Consider the following 26605-nt stretch of genomic DNA (forward strand, 5'->3'; position numbering starts at 1 on the left):
GCTCCCCTGGGGGCGGTCCCCCCCCCCGCGCAGGGGGGGGTGTAGCCCTCCTCGGCCACGCCCCCTCCCCGCCCCCGGTTGCCATAGGCCCCGCCTCCCCGCGCTGCCCCACCTGCCACCCCTCCTCGGCCCCGCCTCCCGTCCCCTGGGCCCCGCCTCCCACGCTTGGCTGACCTCTGCCGGAGCCCCGCCTCCCGCCCCGGCCCCGCGTCGCTGGCCCCGCCCAGCCCTGCTCGGCCCCCGGCTCCCCCGCCCCTGCAGCGGGGATGCGCGCATGCGCAGTACGGCGCGCGTCTGCGCTCGCTTCTGCCACCAGGCGACCAAAAGCCGGTCCTGCACCCGGGGAGCCGCTCATGCGCAGTACAGCGCGATGGTGCGAGGGGCGCGCGTGCGCAGGACAGCGAACTGCCGCGCGCTCGCTGCCGCCACCGTGCGACCGAACGCCGGTACTGCGGCCGGGGATCGGCGCATGCGCGCTACGGCGCGATGGCCTGCGCTCGCATCTGCCGCCTGGCGGCCGCACGTCGGTACTGCAGCCGGGCGGCCGCGCCCGCGCAGTACAGCGCTCTCGTGGGTCCTGCCTCCTTCCCGGCCTCTGCCGCGCCTCCCGCCCTCCTCGGCCCCGCCTCCCCGCTCGTCCCGGCCCCGCCTCGCCACTAGCCCTCGGCCCCGGCTGCCTGCCCTCTTCCCCCCCGCCTCCCCGTCTCGGCCCCTCTTCCCCGCCCGCCTCGGCCCCGCCCTGCAGCGCCGGTCCCGCACGGGCCGTTGCCGGGCGCCGCCCCCGGCGGCGGGGGAGGGCCAGGACCACCGGGGAGACGAGCGGGCGCCTTCGGCGCGTGCGGGGGTGTCTCCCGCCCGCCGGCCGCCCGGCGCTGGCGGGGCGGGGGCTTCAAGCCGCCGCCTGCGGCAGGCTGCCGCTCCGCTGGAGCCGAGCCGGCTCCGGGTAGCCCCCGGGCGTTACCCGAGAGCTGACGGAAGGCAAGAGGGGAAGAAGGCGCGACGGTTTTATTTTGTGCCGTCGCACACAAACCCATCCGGTTTTGAAGAAGAAAAAGCCGCGGGTTTGGTAAATCCGCCCCCCACTCCGCGCCGCGCAGGCGCGGCCGCACCTGCCCGTCGCCCCGGCAACGGCCCCGCGCCGCCGCCGCCGCGTCACCATGGCAACCGCTCGCGGGCTGATGGGCGGGAGTGCGGGCCAATCACAGCGCGGGAGCCACGCTCCGATTGGCCGAATTGCCTCGCCGAGGTGGGGCGCGGCGGGGACTGACGGCAACGCCGAGCCAATGGAGCGGGGCCTCCCAAAGAGGGGTGCGGGCGACGGCCAATGGGCGCGCGGCGAGGGCGGGCCGGGACGCTCCGGAAGCCGAGGGGGCCGGGGGAAAATGGCGCCCAGTTCGAAAGCGGAGCGGAGCGGAGCGGGGCGGGGCGGCGCGGGGGGAAAGCGCAGCCCGGCGTGCGGGTCCAGTGCCGGCCCGGCTCCGCGGGCTCGCCGCGAGGCAGCCGTGAGACAGCCGTTGAGGCAGCTGGAGCGCGTCAAGGTGAGCGGGGGGCGGTGGGCAACGATGCGGGGGGCGGGGGGCCGAGGGAACATGGCGGGGGGGCTGTAGAGGGCCCTGAGGGGTGACGGGGGGGGAAGGGGCGCTGAACGGGGGGCTTGAGGGGGGGCACTGTAGGCTCGGAGCGGGGCTGGCTGGGCCCGGCTCCCCGCGGGGTGCCTTGGGCCTGGGGAGTTTGGGGTGCGGGGCTGGCGGTGCCGGAGAAATAAAGGCCGAAAGGGCGATAGTGAAGCGGCGCCCGGGCCGTGCCGGCGCTTCCCCGCAGCGCGGTGGGGTCGGGCCCTCCGCACTTGCCCAGCGCTCCCCAAAAGTGTCTGTGGGCCCTGGGGGTGGCGGGCTGTGGGGTGGCTGCGCTCGGGCTGGCCCTCAGCGTGGCCCGCGGGGACTGCCGAGGGGGTGAGGAAGCAGAGGGGGTGAGCCGCTTCGGGGCCCGAAACAGAGAGCAGGTCTTCTGCCCCGAGGGCTGGAAAGCAGGCTCCCGGGGCTGGTTTTGGGGTGCAGAAACAGGCGGAGTTGTGTGGCTTTGGGCTGAGGAGCAGGGGTGCAGTCCTGCCTTTTTGGGGCTTGAGAAGGGGCCCAGCAGCTGAGGTTATGAGCTCAGAAAGGGGCACTAAACGAGCGGGTTTGGGGGTTAAGAGCAGACTCCAGCCTGGCTGGTTTTGCAGGGGCCGGGGGGTGGGGGGGGTGGGGAGGCAGAGAGGAGTTGGGAGGCGTTGGGTGCTGCGGGGAAAAGCAGGGGGTGGGCAAGGTGCGTGGACCCTCCCCGCAGGTGGGGGGTCTGGTGCCATGGGACCCCGAGTTCAGGAGGCTGGCACGCAGCTGACTGAACTCCATGTCTCTCAGGGGGAAAGGCACTTTTCAGACCTGGCACGCCTCTCCTCTTTGAATCTAGCTCTTCTTTGGACATTGCTGAGCATAGATATTAAGCGATTAATCATAGCAACTTATTGATATTTATACACGCTCACTGTATTGAATTTTAGTCTGGGGCAAACTCGGTGGAGCAAAGGACATTTATTACAGTGCTGTAAGTTACACAGGAGATTTCTCATCCTGTGGCTCATTTTTCCTTTACAAACGCCTGTTTTTATTTTGTATTCCTTATACTTATTCATGTTTATACCTGGAACATAGCTTGCATAATCAATGACTTTTTGGAATGCAGCCCACCCCCAAATACATCATGAGTTCTTGGAATGCAACCCACCCCCAAACACACCCCCTCCCTTTGAGCAGCGCAGGAGATATGCTTCCTCAGGGGTCTTCCTGGTGGTCCTCAGAGGGAGGCTCGAAGTCTTTATCACCATGTCCTTCTTGTGGCTTCTTTATTCTTTACACTTCTGTGGTTATCTTCGATAACTACACCACCCTTTGTTCTGCAATGGTTCCGTACTTGCAACTGTTGCTTGCATCTGACATCCTATCTAACGCTATCCCTTTTCCAAACCCATAACAAGCACACGCCCATCTTACCTGAAGCCATAGCGAGCACACATCCATTTTAGCTGAAACAAAATTCTTTTGCTAAATTACTTATTACATAGTTTAAGTGTTTTTATTAGCGGGGGAAGAGAGAGAGAGAGAGATACATACATACATACATACACACACACACACGCATACGTGCACCTCTTCAGCGTAGAGTGAAGGACTGAGCTTTGTTCGTTCTTGTTCGTTGCACTCTTTGGAGTTTTACCCTTCCCTTTCGGCTGTACTGACCCAGCAAGGTGTGCAGCAGCAGCAGCAGCAGCAGCAGCAGTGGCATGAGGGCTGTAGCTGTTTGAGGGGGTCCGTCGCGTCGATTCTGGTCACGGCCCAGCCCTGTGCGGCAGCCTGGCAGGGGGAGGTCCCCGCGGCAGCGCCGTGAGGAAGGCAGGAGGGGTTTCCCAGAGCCAGCCCGAGGGTTTACTGCCGTGCTCAGAATGGCAGCAGGCGGCACTTAGTCTTAATACTGACCGGAAGAGTTCCAGTCGCTCTGGCTTTGAAAGGCCGCGCTGTATTTGGCGCTGAGCTGTTTCCCTACAGGAGTCCTCCTGTCGCTGCGCTGCCGCCCCGTGCCTCGGTGTGAGGGAATTCCTCTGCTTTCTTCTGTGCTCTCTGTTAATCTGCTGAAATATAATTGGGGCTTTTGGTGTTTCAGGTGTCTCGCCGTACGGGTCTGGCGACGCTCAGTAGACCTCCCCCTGCCCAGGTGTTGTGTTAAAGGGCAAAGTAATTTGGCAGACAAGAAAGCCCTTTGCGTTCCAGGCTGTCTCAGAGGGGCTGGGGGCGGCGAGGCTTAGGTTCTGAGCGATGCCCGATTTGGCATTAAAAGTCCGGTGGCGTTCAATATGTACTATTGAACTATCACGATTACGGAGGCACTAATAGCACCACACGCAATCGGATCAAGCGGCGTCCCGTGAACCAGCACGGCCACGCGTAAGGATTTGGGTGGCGTTCACTAGGAACTCTCACGGCTAGATTGGTGAAAAGTGTCGTTTATTGAAGCGACAGAGGCACAAGTTCTTTTGGAGTGCCGGTGATAGTGACCGTCTGCAAAGCCCGTGCGAATACTAAAGATGTTAGTGATACAGCCTGGCTACAAATGCGCTAAGTTCTAAAACAACTCTATAGAGATTTCTAAGTTTCCCGGGGAAGCACTTGGCATAGCTGAGTGTTTGAATCTTCCCCACGAGCGTCCTTGGGGGGGGGGGAGGAGAGGCTCGGCCCGTCGACGGACGCCAGCAGTCACGGGTGGTCGGCCATGGCATTTCCCTGCCCGCGTTGGTATCTTCCCTGACATCCCTCCTCTCTGACGCTCTTTTCATACCTCTTTTTTTTTTTTAACCTTTCAGGTGGAGCCTGATGGACTCTACTTGTGTTACGATTGGTGTAAAATTCTCTCGCTTGGCTTTTGAAGGTATAGACTACGAAAAATTCAGAGCGAGGGTTCCGTGAGGAGCGGTCGCACCTCGGAGGCGGGTAGCTTTTGGGATGGAGGTGTGTTTTGGTATTATAATGACATTATAATGAGCAAAGTTCACCCAAAGGAGAGCATTTTGTCCAAAATGACAGATGGTTGGCTCAGGGTAACAATTGGGCAGCTTATCAGTTCCATAAGGCCTTCAGGGGTTCCATTTGACTCTCAAGTTCCCATTTGATCGCAGAGTTTGGCCGTGGCATCTCCACTCCGCTCCATCCGCCGCGCTGTTTTTCCTTAGAGTTGGCGCACCGGACTCCCCCGATGTCGTCAACATCTAAGGTTGCCTCGGGGACCTTTGTGAAACGCATCCTTTGCACACCAGCTGCACTCTGCCCTGGAGAGTTTCCTCCACGCTGCACTTTTCTTCAAAATGGGGCATTACCTTAATTTCGAAGTCACCTCCAGTAATGATCCCACACCAGGTTTGCCTGCCGGTGGCTGAGCGGCCCGAGGGGACGGGGCCAGCCCTGGGTCCGCTGGCTTTGTGCCTTTTTTTTGGGGGGGAATAAAAAGGGGGTGGGTATGTGTGGGTGATGATGTCATTTGGGGCAGCCCAGGGGCCCTGAGGGAGCGTGGGCAGTGATGCTGCAGAGGAGCAGGTGAGTGGGGGATGGGGGGGTCACACGGGGGTCGCCTGAAAAGAGGCGGATCACAGCCCCCAAATGTCTGAAAACTGGGGGGGGGGGGGGATTAGCAGACTTTAAAACCTGTAAATATGGGCGTGAGGCATTGAAATAAAGAAAAATCTCACATTTTAGTCTCTTAATAAATGAATATTCATTGCTTTACATAGGAGGAGTTTGGAATAAACCCCTAGATCTACTCTGTTACGTAAAGGATTTTAGACTATAAAAAGGTGTGTCCCAGAGCCCATTTTTGGCTCTGTCGTTCTCTGTCTGCCGGGCTGCCTGCCCTTTTCTTTACCTGCTCTGTCTCTCCCCTTCAGCTCCTCGAGGTTTTCCGGTATTCCTCAGGCTTATATTGACCCTAAATATATCTATGTCTGTGTGTAAATGGATACCTAGGGGACATGTCTATTCTCGGTAAGGTTTTTGAAATGCAAGGAAAGCCTATTTATGGCAAGCCCTTAAAACCCCGACACACCGCCCTGCACCCTTCCCCATTTTTATTTTTTTTTTTTTTTTAAGATGTAAAAGCGCTTTTAAAAACTCCCCCTTCCCCTTCTCCCCCTTTTCCCATCCCAATTTGGGGCCGCTTTCCCCTGCCGGGCCGTGCACGCAAAGCGGGAGTTGCCACCACAGCACAAAAGTACCCCAAAGCCCTGCTTCTGGGTCTGGGGGGGGGGGGGGGAAACCCCAATTTTCTGTTTTGGGGGAAAAAAAAAAAAAAAAAAAAAAAAAAAGAAGAAGAAAAACTTTCCCAACTTGGGTCTCCCGGGCAAGCCCCATCCACCTGGCTTGGTGCAGCTGGAAAGCAAAAAAACCCTTTTCCACGCATGAAGCAAAAATCACCAATGGTTGCGTGGTGGATAAGCGTTAAAAAGCCCCAAAGCTGAGCATTGTGGAAAAGTGAAGAAACGTCCGCCCCGACGTGAGGAAAAGGTGGGTGCAGCGGCAGCAGTTTGGTGTCTCCAGCGTGGGCGAGCTGCGGAGAGTGGGGCGCCCCCCGTGAGTCCCCCGCTGTGGGTTCCCCCGGCCGGCTCCCCTGGGGGCGGTCCCCCCCCCCGCGCAGGGGGGGGTGTAGCCCTCCTCGGCCACGCCCCCTCCCCGCCCCCGGTTGCCATAGGCCCCGCCTCCCCGCGCTGCCCCACCTGCCACCCCTCCTCGGCCCCGCCTCCCGTCCCCTGGGCCCCGCCTCCCACGCTTGGCTGACCTCTGCCGGAGCCCCGCCTCCCGCCCCGGCCCCGCGTCGCTGGCCCCGCCCAGCCCTGCTCGGCCCCCGGCTCCCCCGCCCCTGCAGCGGGGATGCGCGCATGCGCAGTACGGCGCGCGTCTGCGCTCGCTTCTGCCACCAGGCGACCAAAAGCCGGTCCTGCACCCGGGGAGCCGCTCATGCGCAGTACAGCGCGATGGTGCGAGGGGCGCGCGTGCGCAGGACAGCGAACTGCCGCGCGCTCGCTGCCGCCACCGTGCGACCGAACGCCGGTACTGCGGCCGGGGATCGGCGCATGCGCGCTACGGCGCGATGGCCTGCGCTCGCATCTGCCGCCTGGCGGCCGCACGTCGGTACTGCAGCCGGGCGGCCGCGCCCGCGCAGTACAGCGCTCTCGTGGGTCCTGCCTCCTTCCCGGCCTCTGCCGCGCCTCCCGCCCTCCTCGGCCCCGCCTCCCCGCTCGTCCCGGCCCCGCCTCGCCACTAGCCCTCGGCCCCGGCTGCCTGCCCTCTTCCCCCCCGCCTCCCCGTCTCGGCCCCTCTTCCCCGCCCGCCTCGGCCCCGCCCTGCAGCGCCGGTCCCGCACGGGCCGTTGCCGGGCGCCGCCCCCGGCGGCGGGGGAGGGCCAGGACCACCGGGGAGACGAGCGGGCGCCTTCGGCGCGTGCGGGGGTGTCTCCCGCCCGCCGGCCGCCCGGCGCTGGCGGGGCGGGGGCTTCAAGCCGCCGCCTGCGGCAGGCTGCCGCTCCGCTGGAGCCGAGCCGGCTCCGGGTAGCCCCCGGGCGTTACCCGAGAGCTGACGGAAGGCAAGAGGGGAAGAAGGCGCGACGGTTTTATTTTGTGCCGTCGCACACAAACCCATCCGGTTTTGAAGAAGAAAAAGCCGCGGGTTTGGTAAATCCGCCCCCCACTCCGCGCCGCGCAGGCGCGGCCGCACCTGCCCGTCGCCCCGGCAACGGCCCCGCGCCGCCGCCGCCGCGTCACCATGGCAACCGCTCGCGGGCTGATGGGCGGGAGTGCGGGCCAATCACAGCGCGGGAGCCACGCTCCGATTGGCCGAATTGCCTCGCCGAGGTGGGGCGCGGCGGGGACTGACGGCAACGCCGAGCCAATGGAGCGGGGCCTCCCAAAGAGGGGTGCGGGCGACGGCCAATGGGCGCGCGGCGAGGGCGGGCCGGGACGCTCCGGAAGCCGAGGGGGCCGGGGGAAAATGGCGCCCAGTTCGAAAGCGGAGCGGAGCGGAGCGGGGCGGGGCGGCGCGGGGGGAAAGCGCAGCCCGGCGTGCGGGTCCAGTGCCGGCCCGGCTCCGCGGGCTCGCCGCGAGGCAGCCGTGAGACAGCCGTTGAGGCAGCTGGAGCGCGTCAAGGTGAGCGGGGGGCGGTGGGCAACGATGCGGGGGGCGGGGGGCCGAGGGAACATGGCGGGGGGGCTGTAGAGGGCCCTGAGGGGTGACGGGGGGGGGAAGGGGCGCTGAACGGGGGGCTTGAGGGGGGGCACTGTAGGCTCGGAGCGGGGCTGGCTGGGCCCGGCTCCCCGCGGGGTGCCTTGGGCCTGGGGAGTTTGGGGTGCGGGGCTGGCGGTGCCGGAGAAATAAAGGCCGAAAGGGCGATAGTGAAGCGGCGCCCGGGCCGTGCCGGCGCTTCCCCGCAGCGCGGTGGGGTCGGGCCCTCCGCACTTGCCCAGCGCTCCCCAAAAGTGTCTGTGGGCCCTGGGGGTGGCGGGCTGTGGGGTGGCTGCGCTCGGGCTGGCCCTCAGCGTGGCCCGCGGGGACTGCCGAGGGGGTGAGGAAGCAGAGGGGGTGAGCCGCTTCGGGGCCCGAAACAGAGAGCAGGTCTTCTGCCCCGAGGGCTGGAAAGCAGGCTCCCGGGGCTGGTTTTGGGGTGCAGAAACAGGCGGAGTTGTGTGGCTTTGGGCTGAGGAGCAGGGGTGCAGTCCTGCCTTTTTGGGGCTTGAGAAGGGGCCCAGCAGCTGAGGTTATGAGCTCAGAAAGGGGCACTAAACGAGCGGGTTTGGGGGTTAAGAGCAGACTCCAGCCTGGCTGGTTTTGCAGGGGCCGGGGGGTGGGGGGGGGGGGGAGGCAGAGAGGAGTTGGGAGGCGTTGGGTGCTGCGGGGAAAAGCAGGGGGTGGGCAAGGTGCGTGGACCCTCCCCGCAGGTGGGGGGTCTGGTGCCATGGGACCCCGAGTTCAGGAGGCTGGCACGCAGCTGACTGAACTCCATGTCTCTCAGGGGGAAAGGCACTTTTCAGACCTGGCACGCCTCTCCTCTTTGAATCTAGCTCTTCTTTGGACATTGCTGAGCATAGATATTAAGCGATTAATCATAGCAACTTATTGATATTTATACACGCTCACTGTATTGAATTTTAGTCTGGGGCAAACTCGGTGGAGCAAAGGACATTTATTACAGTGCTGTAAGTTACACAGGAGATTTCTCATCCTGTGGCTCATTTTTCCTTTACAAACGCCTGTTTTTATTTTGTATTCCTTATACTTATTCATGTTTATACCTGGAACATAGCTTGCATAATCAATGACTTTTTGGAATGCAGCCCACCCCCAAATACATCATGAGTTCTTGGAATGCAACCCACCCCCAAACACACCCCCTCCCTTTGAGCAGCGCAGGAGATATGCTTCCTCAGGGGTCTTCCTGGTGGTCCTCAGAGGGAGGCTCGAAGTCTTTATCACCATGTCCTTCTTGTGGCTTCTTTATTCTTTACACTTCTGTGGTTATCTTCGATAACTACACCACCCTTTGTTCTGCAATGGTTCCGTACTTGCAACTGTTGCTTGCATCTGACATCCTATCTAACGCTATCCCTTTTCCAAACCCATAACAAGCACACGCCCATCTTACCTGAAGCCATAGCGAGCACACATCCATTTTAGCTGAAACAAAATTCTTTTGCTAAATTACTTATTACATAGTTTAAGTGTTTTTATTAGCGGGGGAAGAGAGAGAGAGAGAGATACATACATACATACATACACACACACACACGCATACGTGCACCTCTTCAGCGTAGAGTGAAGGACTGAGCTTTGTTCGTTCTTGTTCGTTGCACTCTTTGGAGTTTTACCCTTCCCTTTCGGCTGTACTGACCCAGCAAGGTGTGCAGCAGCAGCAGCAGCAGCAGCAGCAGTGGCATGAGGGCTGTAGCTGTTTGAGGGGGTCCGTCGCGTCGATTCTGGTCACGGCCCAGCCCTGTGCGGCAGCCTGGCAGGGGGAGGTCCCCGCGGCAGCGCCGTGAGGAAGGCAGGAGGGGTTTCCCAGAGCCAGCCCGAGGGTTTACTGCCGTGCTCAGAATGGCAGCAGGCGGCACTTAGTCTTAATACTGACCGGAAGAGTTCCAGTCGCTCTGGCTTTGAAAGGCCGCGCTGTATTTGGCGCTGAGCTGTTTCCCTACAGGAGTCCTCCTGTCGCTGCGCTGCCGCCCCGTGCCTCGGTGTGAGGGAATTCCTCTGCTTTCTTCTGTGCTCTCTGTTAATCTGCTGAAATATAATTGGGGCTTTTGGTGTTTCAGGTGTCTCGCCGTACGGGTCTGGCGACGCTCAGTAGACCTCCCCCTGCCCAGGTGTTGTGTTAAAGGGCAAAGTAATTTGGCAGACAAGAAAGCCCTTTGCGTTCCAGGCTGTCTCAGAGGGGCTGGGGGCGGCGAGGCTTAGGTTCTGAGCGATGCCCGATTTGGCATTAAAAGTCCGGTGGCGTTCAATATGTACTATTGAACTATCACGATTACGGAGGCACTAATAGCACCACACGCAATCGGATCAAGCGGCGTCCCGTGAACCAGCACGGCCACGCGTAAGGATTTGGGTGGCGTTCACTAGGAACTCTCACGGCTAGATTGGTGAAAAGTGTCGTTTATTGAAGCGACAGAGGCACAAGTTCTTTTGGAGTGCCGGTGATAGTGACCGTCTGCAAAGCCCGTGCGAATACTAAAGATGTTAGTGATACAGCCTGGCTACAAATGCGCTAAGTTCTAAAACAACTCTATAGAGATTTCTAAGTTTCCCGGGGAAGCACTTGGCATAGCTGAGTGTTTGAATCTTCCCCACGAGCGTCCTTGGGGGGGGGGGAGGAGAGGCTCGGCCCGTCGACGGACGCCAGCAGTCACGGGTGGTCGGCCATGGCATTTCCCTGCCCGCGTTGGTATCTTCCCTGACATCCCTCCTCTCTGACGCTCTTTTCATACCTCTTTTTTTTTTTTAACCTTTCAGGTGGAGCCTGATGGACTCTACTTGTGTTACGATTGGTGTAAAATTCTCTCGCTTGGCTTTTGAAGGTATAGACTACGAAAAATTCAGAGCGAGGGTTCCGTGAGGAGCGGTCGCACCTCGGAGGCGGGTAGCTTTTGGGATGGAGGTGTGTTTTGGTATTATAATGACATTATAATGAGCAAAGTTCACCCAAAGGAGAGCATTTTGTCCAAAATGACAGATGGTTGGCTCAGGGTAACAATTGGGCAGCTTATCAGTTCCATAAGGCCTTCAGGGGTTCCATTTGACTCTCAAGTTCCCATTTGATCGCAGAGTTTGGCCGTGGCATCTCCACTCCGCTCCATCCGCCGCGCTGTTTTTCCTTAGAGTTGGCGCACCGGACTCCCCCGATGTCGTCAACATCTAAGGTTGCCTCGGGGACCTTTGTGAAACGCATCCTTTGCACACCAGCTGCACTCTGCCCTGGAGAGTTTCCTCCACGCTGCACTTTTCTTCAAAATGGGGCATTACCTTAATTTCGAAGTCACCTCCAGTAATGATCCCACACCAGGTTTGCCTGCCGGTGGCTGAGCGGCCCGAGGGGACGGGGCCAGCCCTGGGTCCGCTGGCTTTGTGCCTTTTTTTTGGGGGGGAATAAAAAGGGGGTGGGTATGTGTGGGTGATGATGTCATTTGGGGCAGCCCAGGGGCCCTGAGGGAGCGTGGGCAGTGATGCTGCAGAGGAGCAGGTGAGTGGGGGATGGGGGGGTCACACGGGGGTCGCCTGAAAAGAGGCGGATCACAGCCCCCAAATGTCTGAAAACTGGGGGGGGGGGGGGATTAGCAGACTTTAAAACCTGTAAATATGGGCGTGAGGCATTGAAATAAAGAAAAATCTCACATTTTAGTCTCTTAATAAATGAATATTCATTGCTTTACATAGGAGGAGTTTGGAATAAACCCCTAGATCTACTCTGTTACGTAAAGGATTTTAGACTATAAAAAGGTGTGTCCCAGAGCCCATTTTTGGCTCTGTCGTTCTCTGTCTGCCGGGCTGCCCGCCCTTTTCTTTACCTGCTCTGTCTCTCCCCTTCAGCTCCTCGAGGTTTTCCGGTATTCCTCAGGCTTATATTGACCCTAAATATATCTATGTCTGTGTGTAAATGGATACCTAGGGGACATGTCTATTCTCGGTAAGGTTTTTGAAATGCAAGGAAAGCCTATTTATGGCAAGCCCTTAAAACCCCGACACACCGCCCTGCACCCTTCCCCATTTTTATTTTTTTTTTTTTTTTAAGATGTAAAAGCGCTTTTAAAAACTCCCCCTTCCCCTTCTCCCCCTTTTCCCATCCCAATTTGGGGCCGCTTTCCCCTGCCGGGCCGTGCACGCAAAGCGGGAGTTGCCACCACAGCACAAAAGTACCCCAAAGCCCTGCTTCTGGGTCTGGGGGGGGGGGGGGGGAAACCCCAATTTTCTGTTTTGGGGGAAAAAAAAAAAAAAAAAAAAAAAAAAGAAGAAGAAAAACTTTCCCAACTTGGGTCTCCCGGGCAAGCCCCATCCACCTGGCTTGGTGCAGCTGGAAAGCAAAAAAAACCTTTTCCACGCATGAAGCAAAAATCACCAATGGTTGCGTGGTGGATAAGCGTTAAAAAGCCCCAAAGCTGAGCATTGTGGAAAAGTGAAGAAACGTCCGCCCCGACGTGAGGAAAAGGTGGGTGCAGCGGCGGCAGTTTGGTGTCTCCAGCGTGGGCGAGCTGCGGAGAGTGGGGCGCCCCCCGTGAGTCCCCCGCTGTGGGTTCCCCCGGCCGGCTCCCCTGGGGGCGGTCCCCCCCCCCGCGCAGGGGGGGGTGTAGCCCTCCTCGGCCACGCCCCCTCCCCGCCCCCGGTTGCCATAGGCCCCGCCTCCCCGCGCTGCCCCACCTGCCACCCCTCCTCGGCCCCGCCTCCCGTCCCCTGGGCCCCGCCTCCCACGCTTGGCTGACCTCTGCCGGAGCCCCGCCTCCCGCCCCGGCCCCGCGTCGCTGGCCCCGCCCAGCCCTGCTCGGCCCCCGGCTCCCCCGCCCCTGCAGCGGGGATGCGCGCATGCGCAGTACGGCGCGCGTCTGCGCTCGCTTCTGCCACCAGGCGACCAAAAGCCGGTCCTGCACCCGGGGAGCCGCTCATGCGCAGTACAGCGCGATGGTGCGAGGGGCGCGCGTGCGCAGGACAGCGAACTGCCGCGCGCTCGCTGCCGCCACCGTGCGACCGAACGCCGGTACTGCGGCCGGGGATCGGCGCATGCGCGCTACGGCGCGATGGCCTGCGCTCGCATCTGCCGCCTGGCGGCCGCACGTCGGTACTGCAGCCGGGCGGCCGCGCCCGCGCAGTACAGCGCTCTCGTGGGTCCTGCCTCCTTCCCGGCCTCTGCCGCGCCTCCCGCCCTCCTCGGCCCCGCCTCCCCGCTCGTCCCGGCCCCGCCTCGCCACTAGCCCTCGGCCCCGGCTGCCTGCCCTCTTCCCCCCCGCCTCCCCGTCTCGGCCCCTCTTCCCCGCCCGCCTCGGCCCCGCCCTGCAGCGCCGGTCCCGCACGGGCCGTTGCCGGGCGCCGCCCCCGGCGGCGGGGGAGGGCCAGGACCACCGGGGAGACGAGCGGGCGCCTTCGGCGCGTGCGGGGGTGTCTCCCGCCCGCCGGCCGCCCGGCGCTGGCGGGGCGGGGGCTTCAAGCCGCCGCCTGCGGCAGGCTGCCGCTCCGCTGGAGCCGAGCCGGCTCCGGGTAGCCCCCGGGCGTTACCCGAGAGCTGACGGAAGGCAAGAGGGGAAGAAGGCGCGACGGTTTTATTTTGTGCCGTCGCACACAAACCCATCCGGTTTTGAAGAAGAAAAAGCCGCGGGTTTGGTAAATCCGCCCCCCACTCCGCGCCGCGCAGGCGCGGCCGCACCTGCCCGTCGCCCCGGCAACGGCCCCGCGCCGCCGCCGCCGCGTCACCATGGCAACCGCTCGCGGGCTGATGGGCGGGAGTGCGGGCCAATCACAGCGCGGGAGCCACGCTCCGATTGGCCGAATTGCCTCGCCGAGGTGGGGCGCGGCGGGGACTGACGGCAACGCCGAGCCAATGGAGCGGGGCCTCCCAAAGAGGGGTGCGGGCGACGGCCAATGGGCGCGCGGCGAGGGCGGGCCGGGACGCTCCGGAAGCCGAGGGGGCCGGGGGAAAATGGCGCCCAGTTCGAAAGCGGAGCGGAGCGGAGCGGGGCGGGGCGGCGCGGGGGGAAAGCGCAGCCCGGCGTGCGGGTCCAGTGCCGGCCCGGCTCCGCGGGCTCGCCGCGAGGCAGCCGTGAGACAGCCGTTGAGGCAGCTGGAGCGCGTCAAGGTGAGCGGGGGGCGGTGGGCAACGATGCGGGGGGCGGGGGGCCGAGGGAACATGGCGGGGGGGCTGTAGAGGGCCCTGAGGGGTGACGGGGGGGGAAGGGGCGCTGAACGGGGGGCTTGAGGGGGGGCACTGTAGGCTCGGAGCGGGGCTGGCTGGGCCCGGCTCCCCGCGGGGTGCCTTGGGCCTGGGGAGTTTGGGGTGCGGGGCTGGCGGTGCCGGAGAAATAAAGGCCGAAAGGGCGATAGTGAAGCGGCGCCCGGGCCGTGCCGGCGCTTCCCCGCAGCGCGGTGGGGTCGGGCCCTCCGCACTTGCCCAGCGCTCCCCAAAAGTGTCTGTGGGCCCTGGGGGTGGCGGGCTGTGGGGTGGCTGCGCTCGGGCTGGCCCTCAGCGTGGCCCGCGGGGACTGCCGAGGGGGTGAGGAAGCAGAGGGGGTGAGCCGCTTCGGGGCCCGAAACAGAGAGCAGGTCTTCTGCCCCGAGGGCTGGAAAGCAGGCTCCCGGGGCTGGTTTTGGGGTGCAGAAACAGGCGGAGTTGTGTGGCTTTGGGCTGAGGAGCAGGGGTGCAGTCCTGCCTTTTTGGGGCTTGAGAAGGGGCCCAGCAGCTGAGGTTATGAGCTCAGAAAGGGGCACTAAACGAGCGGGTTTGGGGGTTAAGAGCAGACTCCAGCCTGGCTGGTTTTGCAGGGGCCGGGGGGTGGGGGGGGGGGGGAGGCAGAGAGGAGTTGGGAGGCGTTGGGTGCTGCGGGGAAAAGCAGGGGGTGGGCAAGGTGCGTGGACCCTCCCCGCAGGTGGGGGGTCTGGTGCCATGGGACCCCGAGTTCAGGAGGCTGGCACGCAGCTGACTGAACTCCATGTCTCTCAGGGGGAAAGGCGCTTTTCAGACCTGGCACGCCTCTCCTCTTTGAATCTAGCTCTTCTTTGGACATTGCTGAGCATAGATATTAAGCGATTAATCATAGCAACTTATTGATATTTATACACGCTCACTGTATTGAATTTTAGTCTGGGGCAAACTCGGTGGAGCAAAGGACATTTATTACAGTGCTGTAAGTTACACAGGAGATTTCTCATCCTGTGGCTCATTTTTCCTTTACAAACGCCTGTTTTTATTTTGTATTCCTTATACTTATTCATGTTTATACCTGGAACATAGCTTGCATAATCAATGACTTTTTGGAATGCAGCCCACCCCCAAATACATCATGAGTTCTTGGAATGCAACCCACCCCCAAACACACCCCCTCCCTTTGAGCAGCGCAGGAGATATGCTTCCTCAGGGGTCTTCCTGGTGGTCCTCAGAGGGAGGCTCGAAGTCTTTATCACCATGTCCTTCTTGTGGCTTCTTTATTCTTTACACTTCTGTGGTTATCTTCGATAACTACACCACCCTTTGTTCTGCAATGGTTCCGTACTTGCAACTGTTGCTTGCATCTGACATCCTATCTAACGCTATCCCTTTTCCAAACCCATAACAAGCACACGCCCATCTTACCTGAAGCCATAGCGAGCACACATCCATTTTAGCTGAAACAAAATTCTTTTGCTAAATTACTTATTACATAGTTTAAGTGTTTTTATTAGCGGGGGAAGAGAGAGAGAGAGAGATACATACATACATACATACACACACACACACGCATACGTGCACCTCTTCAGCGTAGAGTGAAGGACTGAGCTTTGTTCGTTCTTGTTCGTTGCACTCTTTGGAGTTTTACCCTTCCCTTTCGGCTGTACTGACCCAGCAAGGTGTGCAGCAGCAGCAGCAGCAGCAGCAGCAGTGGCATGAGGGCTGTAGCTGTTTGAGGGGGTCCGTCGCGTCGATTCTGGTCACGGCCCAGCCCTGTGCGGCAGCCTGGCAGGGGGAGGTCCCCGCGGCAGCGCCGTGAGGAAGGCAGGAGGGGTTTCCCAGAGCCAGCCCGAGGGTTTACTGCCGTGCTCAGAATGGCAGCAGGCGGCACTTAGTCTTAATACTGACCGGAAGAGTTCCAGTCGCTCTGGCTTTGAAAGGCCGCGCTGTATTTGGCGCTGAGCTGTTTCCCTACAGGAGTCCTCCTGTCGCTGCGCTGCCGCCCCGTGCCTCGGTGTGAGGGAACTCCTCTGCTTTCTTCTGTGCTCTCTGTTAATCTGCTGAAATATAATTGGGGCTTTTGGTGTTTCAGGTGTCTCGCCGTACGGGTCTGGCGACGCTCAGTAGACCTCCCCCTGCCCAGGTGTTGTGTTAAAGGGCAAAGTAATTTGGCAGACAAGAAAGCCCTTTGCGTTCCAGGCTGTCTCAGAGGGGCTGGGGGCGGCGAGGCTTAGGTTCTGAGCGATGCCCGATTTGGCATTAAAAGTCCGGTGGCGTTCAATATGTACTATTGAACTATCACGATTACGGAGGCACTAATAGCACCACACGCAATCGGATCAAGCGGCGTCCCGTGAACCAGCACGGCCACGCGTAAGGATTTGGGTGGCGTTCACTAGGAACTCTCACGGCTAGATTGGTGAAAAGTGTCGTTTATTGAAGCGACAAAGGCACAAGTTCTTTTGGAGTGCCGGTGATAGTGACCGTCTGCAAAGCCCGTGCGAATACTAAAGATGTTAGTGATACAGCCTGGCTACAAATGCGCTAAGTTCTAAAACAACTCTATAGAGATTTCTAAGTTTCCCGGGGAAGCACTTGGCATAGCTGAGTGTTTGAATCTTCCCCACGAGCGTCCTTGGGGGGGGGGGGGGAGGAGAGGCTCGGCCCGTCGACGGACGCCAGCAGTCACGGGTGGTCGGCCATGGCATTTCCCTGCCCGCGTTGGTATCTTCCCTGACATCCCTCCTCTCTGACGCTCTTTTCATACCTCTTTTTTTTTTTTTAACCTTTCAGGTGGAGCCTGATGGACTCTACTTGTGTTACGATTGGTGTAAAATTCTCTCGCTTGGCTTTTGAAGGTATAGACTACGAAAAATTCAGAGCGAGGGTTCCGTGAGGAGCGGTCGCACCTCGGAGGCGGGTAGCTTTTGGGATGGAGGTGTGTTTTGGTATTATAATGACATTATAATGAGCAAAGTTCACCCAAAGGAGAGCATTTTGTCCAAAATGACAGATGGTTGGCTCAGGGTAACAATTGGGCAGCTTATCAGTTCCATAAGGCCTTCAGGGGTTCCATTTGACTCTCAAGTTCCCATTTGATCGCAGAGTTTGGCCGTGGCATCTCCACTCCGCTCCATCCGCCGCGCTGTTTTTCCTTAGAGTTGGCGCACCGGACTCCCCCGATGTCGTCAACATCTAAGGTTGCCTCGGGGACCTTTGTGAAACGCATCCTTTGCACACCAGCTGCACTCTGCCCTGGAGAGTTTCCTCCACGCTGCACTTTTCTTCAAAATGGGGCATTACCTTAATTTCGAAGTCACCTCCAGTAATGATCCCACACCAGGTTTGCCTGCCGGTGGCTGAGCGGCCCGAGGGGACGGGGCCAGCCCTGGGTCCGCTGGCTTTGTGCCTTTTTTTTGGGGGGGAATAAAAAGGGGGTGGGTATGTGTGGGTGATGATGTCATTTGGGGCAGCCCAGGGGCCCTGAGGGAGCGTGGGCAGTGATGCTGCAGAGGAGCAGGTGAGTGGGGGATGGGGGGGTCACACGGGGGTCGCCTGAAAAGAGGCGGATCACAGCCCCCAAATGTCTGAAAACTGGGGGGGGGGGGGGATTAGCAGACTTTAAAACCTGTAAATATGGGCGTGAGGCATTGAAATAAAGAAAAATCTCACATTTTAGTCTCTTAATAAATGAATATTCATTGCTTTACATAGGAGGAGTTTGGAATAAACCCCTAGATCTACTCTGTTACGTAAAGGATTTTAGACTATAAAAAGGTGTGTCCCAGAGCCCATTTTTGGCTCTGTCGTTCTCTGTCTGCCGGGCTGCCCGCCCTTTTCTTTACCTGCTCTGTCTCTCCCCTTCAGCTCCTCGAGGTTTTCCGGTATTCCTCAGGCTTATATTGACCCTAAATATATCTATGTCTGTGTGTAAATGGATACCTAGGGGACATGTCTATTCTCGGTAAGGTTTTTGAAATGCAAGGAAAGCCTATTTATGGCAAGCCCTTAAAACCCCGACACACCGCCCTGCACCCTTCCCCATTTTTATTTTTTTTTTTTTTTTAAGATGTAAAAGCGCTTTTAAAAACTCCCCCTTCCCCTTCTCCCCCTTTTCCCATCCCAATTTGGGGCCGCTTTCCCCTGCCGGGCCGTGCACGCAAAGCGGGAGTTGCCACCACAGCACAAAAGTACCCCAAAGCCCTGCTTCTGGGTCTGGGGGGGGGGGGGGGGAAACCCCAATTTTCTGTTTTGGGGGAAAAAAAAAAAAAAAAAAAAAAAAAAGAAGAAGAAAAACTTTCCCAACTTGGGTCTCCCGGGCAAGCCCCATCCACCTGGCTTGGTGCAGCTGGAAAGCAAAAAAAACCTTTTCCACGCATGAAGCAAAAATCACCAATGGTTGCGTGGTGGATAAGCGTTAAAAAGCCCCAAAGCTGAGCATTGTGGAAAAGTGAAGAAACGTCCGCCCCGACGTGAGGAAAAGGTGGGTGCAGCGGCGGCAGTTTGGTGTCTCCAGCGTGGGCGAGCTGCGGAGAGTGGGGCGCCCCCCGTGAGTCCCCCGCTGTGGGTTCCCCCGGCCGGCTCCCCTGGGGGCGGTCCCCCCCCCCGCGCAGGGGGGGGTGTAGCCCTCCTCGGCCACGCCCCCTCCCCGCCCCCGGTTGCCATAGGCCCCGCCTCCCCGCGCTGCCCCACCTGCCACCCCTCCTCGGCCCCGCCTCCCGTCCCCTGGGCCCCGCCTCCCACGCTTGGCTGACCTCTGCCGGAGCCCCGCCTCCCGCCCCGGCCCCGCGTCGCTGGCCCCGCCCAGCCCTGCTCGGCCCCCGGCTCCCCCGCCCCTGCAGCGGGGATGCGCGCATGCGCAGTACGGCGCGCGTCTGCGCTCGCTTCTGCCACCAGGCGACCAAAAGCCGGTCCTGCACCCGGGGAGCCGCTCATGCGCAGTACAGCGCGATGGTGCGAGGGGCGCGCGTGCGCAGGACAGCGAACTGCCGCGCGCTCGCTGCCGCCACCGTGCGACCGAACGCCGGTACTGCGGCCGGGGATCGGCGCATGCGCGCTACGGCGCGATGGCCTGCGCTCGCATCTGCCGCCTGGCGGCCGCACGTCGGTACTGCAGCCGGGCGGCCGCGCCCGCGCAGTACAGCGCTCTCGTGGGTCCTGCCTCCTTCCCGGCCTCTGCCGCGCCTCCCGCCCTCCTCGGCCCCGCCTCCCCGCTCGTCCCGGCCCCGCCTCGCCACTAGCCCTCGGCCCCGGCTGCCTGCCCTCTTCCCCCCCGCCTCCCCGTCTCGGCCCCTCTTCCCCGCCCGCCTCGGCCCCGCCCTGCAGCGCCGGTCCCGCACGGGCCGTTGCCGGGCGCCGCCCCCGGCGGCGGGGGAGGGCCAGGACCACCGGGGAGACGAGCGGGCGCCTTCGGCGCGTGCGGGGGTGTCTCCCGCCCGCCGGCCGCCCGGCGCTGGCGGGGCGGGGGCTTCAAGCCGCCGCCTGCGGCAGGCTGCCGCTCCGCTGGAGCCGAGCCGGCTCCGGGTAGCCCCCGGGCGTTACCCGAGAGCTGACGGAAGGCAAGAGGGGAAGAAGGCGCGACGGTTTTATTTTGTGCCGTCGCACACAAACCCATCCGGTTTTGAAGAAGAAAAAGCCGCGGGTTTGGTAAATCCGCCCCCCACTCCGCGCCGCGCAGGCGCGGCCGCACCTGCCCGTCGCCCCGGCAACGGCCCCGCGCCGCCGCCGCCGCGTCACCATGGCAACCGCTCGCGGGCTGATGGGCGGGAGTGCGGGCCAATCACAGCGCGGGAGCCACGCTCCGATTGGCCGAATTGCCTCGCCGAGGTGGGGCGCGGCGGGGACTGACGGCAACGCCGAGCCAATGGAGCGGGGCCTCCCAAAGAGGGGTGCGGGCGACGGCCAATGGGCGCGCGGCGAGGGCGGGCCGGGACGCTCCGGAAGCCGAGGGGGCCGGGGGAAAATGGCGCCCAGTTCGAAAGCGGAGCGGAGCGGAGCGGGGCGGGGCGGCGCGGGGGGAAAGCGCAGCCCGGCGTGCGGGTCCAGTGCCGGCCCGGCTCCGCGGGCTCGCCGCGAGGCAGCCGTGAGACAGCCGTTGAGGCAGCTGGAGCGCGTCAAGGTGAGCGGGGGGCGGTGGGCAACGATGCGGGGGGCGGGGGGCCGAGGGAACATGGCGGGGGGGCTGTAGAGGGCCCTGAGGGGTGACGGGGGGGGAAGGGGCGCTGAACGGGGGGCTTGAGGGGGGGCACTGTAGGCTCGGAGCGGGGCTGGCTGGGCCCGGCTCCCCGCGGGGTGCCTTGGGCCTGGGGAGTTTGGGGTGCGGGGCTGGCGGTGCCGGAGAAATAAAGGCCGAAAGGGCGATAGTGAAGCGGCGCCCGGGCCGTGCCGGCGCTTCCCCGCAGCGCGGTGGGGTCGGGCCCTCCGCACTTGCCCAGCGCTCCCCAAAAGTGTCTGTGGGCCCTGGGGGTGGCGGGCTGTGGGGTGGCTGCGCTCGGGCTGGCCCTCAGCGTGGCCCGCGGGGACTGCCGAGGGGGTGAGGAAGCAGAGGGGGTGAGCCGCTTCGGGGCCCGAAACAGAGAGCAGGTCTTCTGCCCCGAGGGCTGGAAAGCAGGCTCCCGGGGCTGGTTTTGGGGTGCAGAAACAGGCGGAGTTGTGTGGCTTTGGGCTGAGGAGCAGGGGTGCAGTCCTGCCTTTTTGGGGCTTGAGAAGGGGCCCAGCAGCTGAGGTTATGAGCTCAGAAAGGGGCACTAAACGAGCGGGTTTGGGGGTTAAGAGCAGACTCCAGCCTGGCTGGTTTTGCAGGGGCCGGGGGGTGGGGGGGGTGGGGAGGCAGAGAGGAGTTGGGAGGCGTTGGGTGCTGCGGGGAAAAGCAGGGGGTGGGCAAGGTGCGTGGACCCTCCCCGCAGGTGGGGGGTCTGGTGCCATGGGACCCTGAGTTCAGGAGGCTGGCACGCAGCTGACTGAACTCCATGTCTCTCAGGGGGAAAGGCGCTTTTCAGACCTGGCACGCCTCTCCTCTTTGAATCTAGCTCTTCTTTGGACATTGCTGAGCATAGATATTAAGCGATTAATCATAGCAACTTATTGATATTTATACACGCTCACTGTATTGAATTTTAGTCTGGGGCAAACTCGGTGGAGCAAAGGACATTTATTACAGTGCTGTAAGTTACACAGGAGATTTCTCATCCTGTGGCTCATTTTTCCTTTACAAACGCCTGTTTTTATTTTGTATTCCTTATACTTATTCATGTTTATACCTGGAACATAGCTTGCATAATCAATGACTTTTTGGAATGCAGCCCACCCCCAAATACATCATGAGTTCTTGGAATGCAACCCACCCCCAAACACACCCCCTCCCTTTGAGCAGCGCAGGAGATATGCTTCCTCAGGGGTCTTCCTGGTGGTCCTCAGAGGGAGGCTCGAAGTCTTTATCACCATGTCCTTCTTGTGGCTTCTTTATTCTTTACACTTCTGTGGTTATCTTCGATAACTACACCACCCTTTGTTCTGCAATGGTTCCGTACTTGCAACTGTTGCTTGCATCTGACATCCTATCTAACGCTATCCCTTTTCCAAACCCATAACAAGCACACGCCCATCTTACCTGAAGCCATAGCGAGCACACATCCATTTTAGCTGAAACAAAATTCTTTTGCTAAATTACTTATTACATAGTTTAAGTGTTTTTATTAGCGGGGGAAGAGAGAGAGAGAGAGATACATACATACATACATACACACACACACACGCATACGTGCACCTCTTCAGCGTAGAGTGAAGGACTGAGCTTTGTTCGTTCTTGTTCGTTGCACTCTTTGGAGTTTTACCCTTCCCTTTCGGCTGTACTGACCCAGCAAGGTGTGCAGCAGCAGCAGCAGCAGCAGCAGCAGTGGCATGAGGGCTGTAGCTGTTTGAGGGGGTCCGTCGCGTCGATTCTGGTCACGGCCCAGCCCTGTGCGGCAGCCTGGCAGGGGGAGGTCCCCGCGGCAGCGCCGTGAGGAAGGCAGGAGGGGTTTCCCAGAGCCAGCCCGAGGGTTTACTGCCGTGCTCAGAATGGCAGCAGGCGGCACTTAGTCTTAATACTGACCGGAAGAGTTCCAGTCGCTCTGGCTTTGAAAGGCCGCGCTGTATTTGGCGCTGAGCTGTTTCCCTACAGGAGTCCTCCTGTCGCTGCGCTGCCGCCCCGTGCCTCGGTGTGAGGGAACTCCTCTGCTTTCTTCTGTGCTCTCTGTTAATCTGCTGAAATATAATTGGGGCTTTTGGTGTTTCAGGTGTCTCGCCGTACGGGTCTGGCGACGCTCAGTAGACCTCCCCCTGCCCAGGTGTTGTGTTAAAGGGCAAAGTAATTTGGCAGACAAGAAAGCCCTTTGCGTTCCAGGCTGTCTCAGAGGGGCTGGGGGCGGCGAGGCTTAGGTTCTGAGCGATGCCCGATTTGGCATTAAAAGTCCGGTGGCGTTCAATATGTACTATTGAACTATCACGATTACGGAGGCACTAATAGCACCACACGCAATCGGATCAAGCGGCGTCCCGTGAACCAGCACGGCCACGCGTAAGGATTTGGGTGGCGTTCACTAGGAACTCTCACGGCTAGATTGGTGAAAAGTGTCGTTTATTGAAGCGACAAAGGCACAAGTTCTTTTGGAGTGCCGGTGATAGTGACCGTCTGCAAAGCCCGTGCGAATACTAAAGATGTTAGTGATACAGCCTGGCTACAAATGCGCTAAGTTCTAAAACAACTCTATAGAGATTTCTAAGTTTCCCGGGGAAGCACTTGGCATAGCTGAGTGTTTGAATCTTCCCCACGAGCGTCCTTGGGGGGGGGGGGGGAGGAGAGGCTCGGCCCGTCGACGGACGCCAGCAGTCACGGGTGGTCGGCCATGGCATTTCCCTGCCCGCGTTGGTATCTTCCCTGACATCCCTCCTCTCTGACGCTCTTTTCATACCTCTTTTTTTTTTTTTAACCTTTCAGGTGGAGCCTGATGGACTCTACTTGTGTTACGATTGGTGTAAAATTCTCTCGCTTGGCTTTTGAAGGTATAGACTACGAAAAATTCAGAGCGAGGGTTCCGTGAGGAGCGGTCGCACCTCGGAGGCGGGTAGCTTTTGGGATGGAGGTGTGTTTTGGTATTATAATGACATTATAATGAGCAAAGTTCACCCAAAGGAGAGCATTTTGTCCAAAATGACAGATGGTTGGCTCAGGGTAACAATTGGGCAGCTTATCAGTTCCATAAGGCCTTCAGGGGTTCCATTTGACTCTCAAGTTCCCATTTGATCGCAGAGTTTGGCCGTGGCATCTCCACTCCGCTCCATCCGCCGCGCTGTTTTTCCTTAGAGTTGGCGCACCGGACTCCCCCGATGTCGTCAACATCTAAGGTTGCCTCGGGGACCTTTGTGAAACGCATCCTTTGCACACCAGCTGCACTCTGCCCTGGAGAGTTTCCTCCACGCTGCACTTTTCTTCAAAATGGGGCATTACCTTAATTTCGAAGTCACCTCCAGTAATGATCCCACACCAGGTTTGCCTGCCGGTGGCTGAGCGGCCCGAGGGGACGGGGCCAGCCCTGGGTCCGCTGGCTTTGTGCCTTTTTTTTGGGGGGGAATAAAAAGGGGGTGGGTATGTGTGGGTGATGATGTCATTTGGGGCAGCCCAGGGGCCCTGAGGGAGCGTGGGCAGTGATGCTGCAGAGGAGCAGGTGAGTGGGGGATGGGGGGGTCACACGGGGGTCGCCTGAAAAGAGGCGGATCACAGCCCCCAAATGTCTGAAAACTGGGGGGGGGGGGGATTAGCAAACTTTAAAACCTGTAAATATGGGCGTGAGGCATTGAAATAAAGAAAAATCTCACATTTTAGTCTCTTAATAAATGAATATTCATTGCTTTACATAGGAGGAGTTTGGAATAAACCCCTAGATCTACTCTGTTACGTAAAGGATTTTAGACTATAAAAAGGTGTGTCCCAGAGCCCATTTTTGGCTCTGTCGTTCTCTGTCTGCCGGGCTGCCCGCCCTTTTCTTTACCTGCTCTGTCTCTCCCCTTCAGCTCCTCGAGGTTTTCCGGTATTCCTCAGGCTTATATTGACCCTAAATATATCTATGTCTGTGTGTAAATGGATACCTAGGGGACATGTCTATTCTCGGTAAGGTTTTTGAAATGCAAGGAAAGCCTATTTATGGCAAGCCCTTAAAACCCCGACACACCGCCCTGCACCCTTCCCCATTTTTATTTTTTTTTTTTTTTTTAAGATGTAAAAGCGCTTTTAAAAACTCCCCCTTCCCCTTCTCCCCCTTTTCCCATCCCAATTTGGGGCCGCTTTCCCCTGCCGGGCCGTGCACGCAAAGCGGGAGTTGCCACCACAGCACAAAAGTACCCCAAAGCCCTGCTTCTGGGTCTGGGGGGGGGGGGGGGAAACCCCAATTTTCTGTTTTGGGGGAAAAAAAAAAAAAAAAAAAAAAAAAAAGAAGAAGAAAAACTTTCCCAACTTGGGTCTCCCGGGCAAGCCCCATCCACCTGGCTTGGTGCAGCTGGAAAGCAAAAAAACCCTTTTCCACGCATGAAGCAAAAATCACCAATGGTTGCGTGGTGGATAAGCGTTAAAAAGCCCCAAAGCTGAGCATTGTGGAAAAGTGAAGAAACGTCCGCCCCGACGTGAGGAAAAGGTGGGTGCAGCGGCGGCAGTTTGGTGTCTCCAGCGTGGGCGAGCTGCGGAGAGTGGGGCGCCCCCCGTGAGTCCCCCGCTGTGGGTTCCCCCGGCCGGCTCCCCTGGGGGCGGTCCCCCCCCCCGCGCAGGGGGGGGTGTAGCCCTCCTCGGCCACGCCCCCTCCCCGCCCCCGGTTGCCATAGGCCCCGCCTCCCCGCGCTGCCCCACCTGCCACCCCTCCTCGGCCCCGCCTCCCGTCCCCTGGGCCCCGCCTCCCACGCTTGGCTGACCTCTGCCGGAGCCCCGCCTCCCGCCCCGGCCCCGCGTCGCTGGCCCCGCCCAGCCCTGCTCGGCCCCCGGCTCCCCCGCCCCTGCAGCGGGGATGCGCGCATGCGCAGTACGGCGCGCGTCTGCGCTCGCTTCTGCCACCAGGCGACCAAAAGCCGGTCCTGCACCCGGGGAGCCGCTCATGCGCAGTACAGCGCGATGGTGCGAGGGGCGCGCGTGCGCAGGACAGCGAACTGCCGCGCGCTCGCTGCCGCCACCGTGCGACCGAACGCCGGTACTGCGGCCGGGGATCGGCGCATGCGCGCTACGGCGCGATGGCCTGCGCTCGCATCTGCCGCCTGGCGGCCGCACGTCGGTACTGCAGCCGGGCGGCCGCGCCCGCGCAGTACAGCGCTCTCGTGGGTCCTGCCTCCTTCCCGGCCTCTGCCGCGCCTCCCGCCCTCCTCGGCCCCGCCTCCCCGCTCGTCCCGGCCCCGCCTCGCCACTAGCCCTCGGCCCCGGCTGCCTGCCCTCTTCCCCCCCGCCTCCCCGTCTCGGCCCCTCTTCCCCGCCCGCCTCGGCCCCGCCCTGCAGCGCCGGTCCCGCACGGGCCGTTGCCGGGCGCCGCCCCCGGCGGCGGGGGAGGGCCAGGACCACCGGGGAGACGAGCGGGCGCCTTCGGCGCGTGCGGGGGTGTCTCCCGCCCGCCGGCCGCCCGGCGCTGGCGGGGCGGGGGCTTCAAGCCGCCGCCTGCGGCAGGCTGCCGCTCCGCTGGAGCCGAGCCGGCTCCGGGTAGCCCCCGGGCGTTACCCGAGAGCTGACGGAAGGCAAGAGGGGAAGAAGGCGCGACGGTTTTATTTTGTGCCGTCGCACACAAACCCATCCGGTTTTGAAGAAGAAAAAGCCGCGGGTTTGGTAAATCCGCCCCCCACTCCGCGCCGCGCAGGCGCGGCCGCACCTGCCCGTCGCCCCGGCAACGGCCCCGCGCCGCCGCCGCCGCGTCACCATGGCAACCGCTCGCGGGCTGATGGGCGGGAGTGCGGGCCAATCACAGCGCGGGAGCCACGCTCCGATTGGCCGAATTGCCTCGCCGAGGTGGGGCGCGGCGGGGACTGACGGCAACGCCGAGCCAATGGAGCGGGGCCTCCCAAAGAGGGGTGCGGGCGACGGCCAATGGGCGCGCGGCGAGGGCGGGCCGGGACGCTCCGGAAGCCGAGGGGGCCGGGGGAAAATGGCGCCCAGTTCGAAAGCGGAGCGGAGCGGAGCGGGGCGGGGCGGCGCGGGGGGAAAGCGCAGCCCGGCGTGCGGGTCCAGTGCCGGCCCGGCTCCGCGGGCTCGCCGCGAGGCAGCCGTGAGACAGCCGTTGAGGCAGCTGGAGCGCGTCAAGGTGAGCGGGGGGCGGTGGGCAACGATGCGGGGGGCGGGGGGCCGAGGGAACATGGCGGGGGGGCTGTAGAGGGCCCTGAGGGGTGACGGGGGGGGAAGGGGCGCTGAACGGGGGGCTTGAGGGGGGGCACTGTAGGCTCGGAGCGGGGCTGGCTGGGCCCGGCTCCCCGCGGGGTGCCTTGGGCCTGGGGAGTTTGGGGTGCGGGGCTGGCGGTGCCGGAGAAATAAAGGCCGAAAGGGCGATAGTGAAGCGGCGCCCGGGCCGTGCCGGCGCTTCCCCGCAGCGCGGTGGGGTCGGGCCCTCCGCACTTGCCCAGCGCTCCCCAAAAGTGTCTGTGG

The sequence above is a fragment of the Vanellus vanellus genome, assembly GCF_965231255.1.
Source record: "Vanellus vanellus genome assembly, chromosome: 14".
NCBI lineage: Eukaryota > Metazoa > Chordata > Aves > Charadriiformes > Charadriidae > Vanellus > Vanellus vanellus.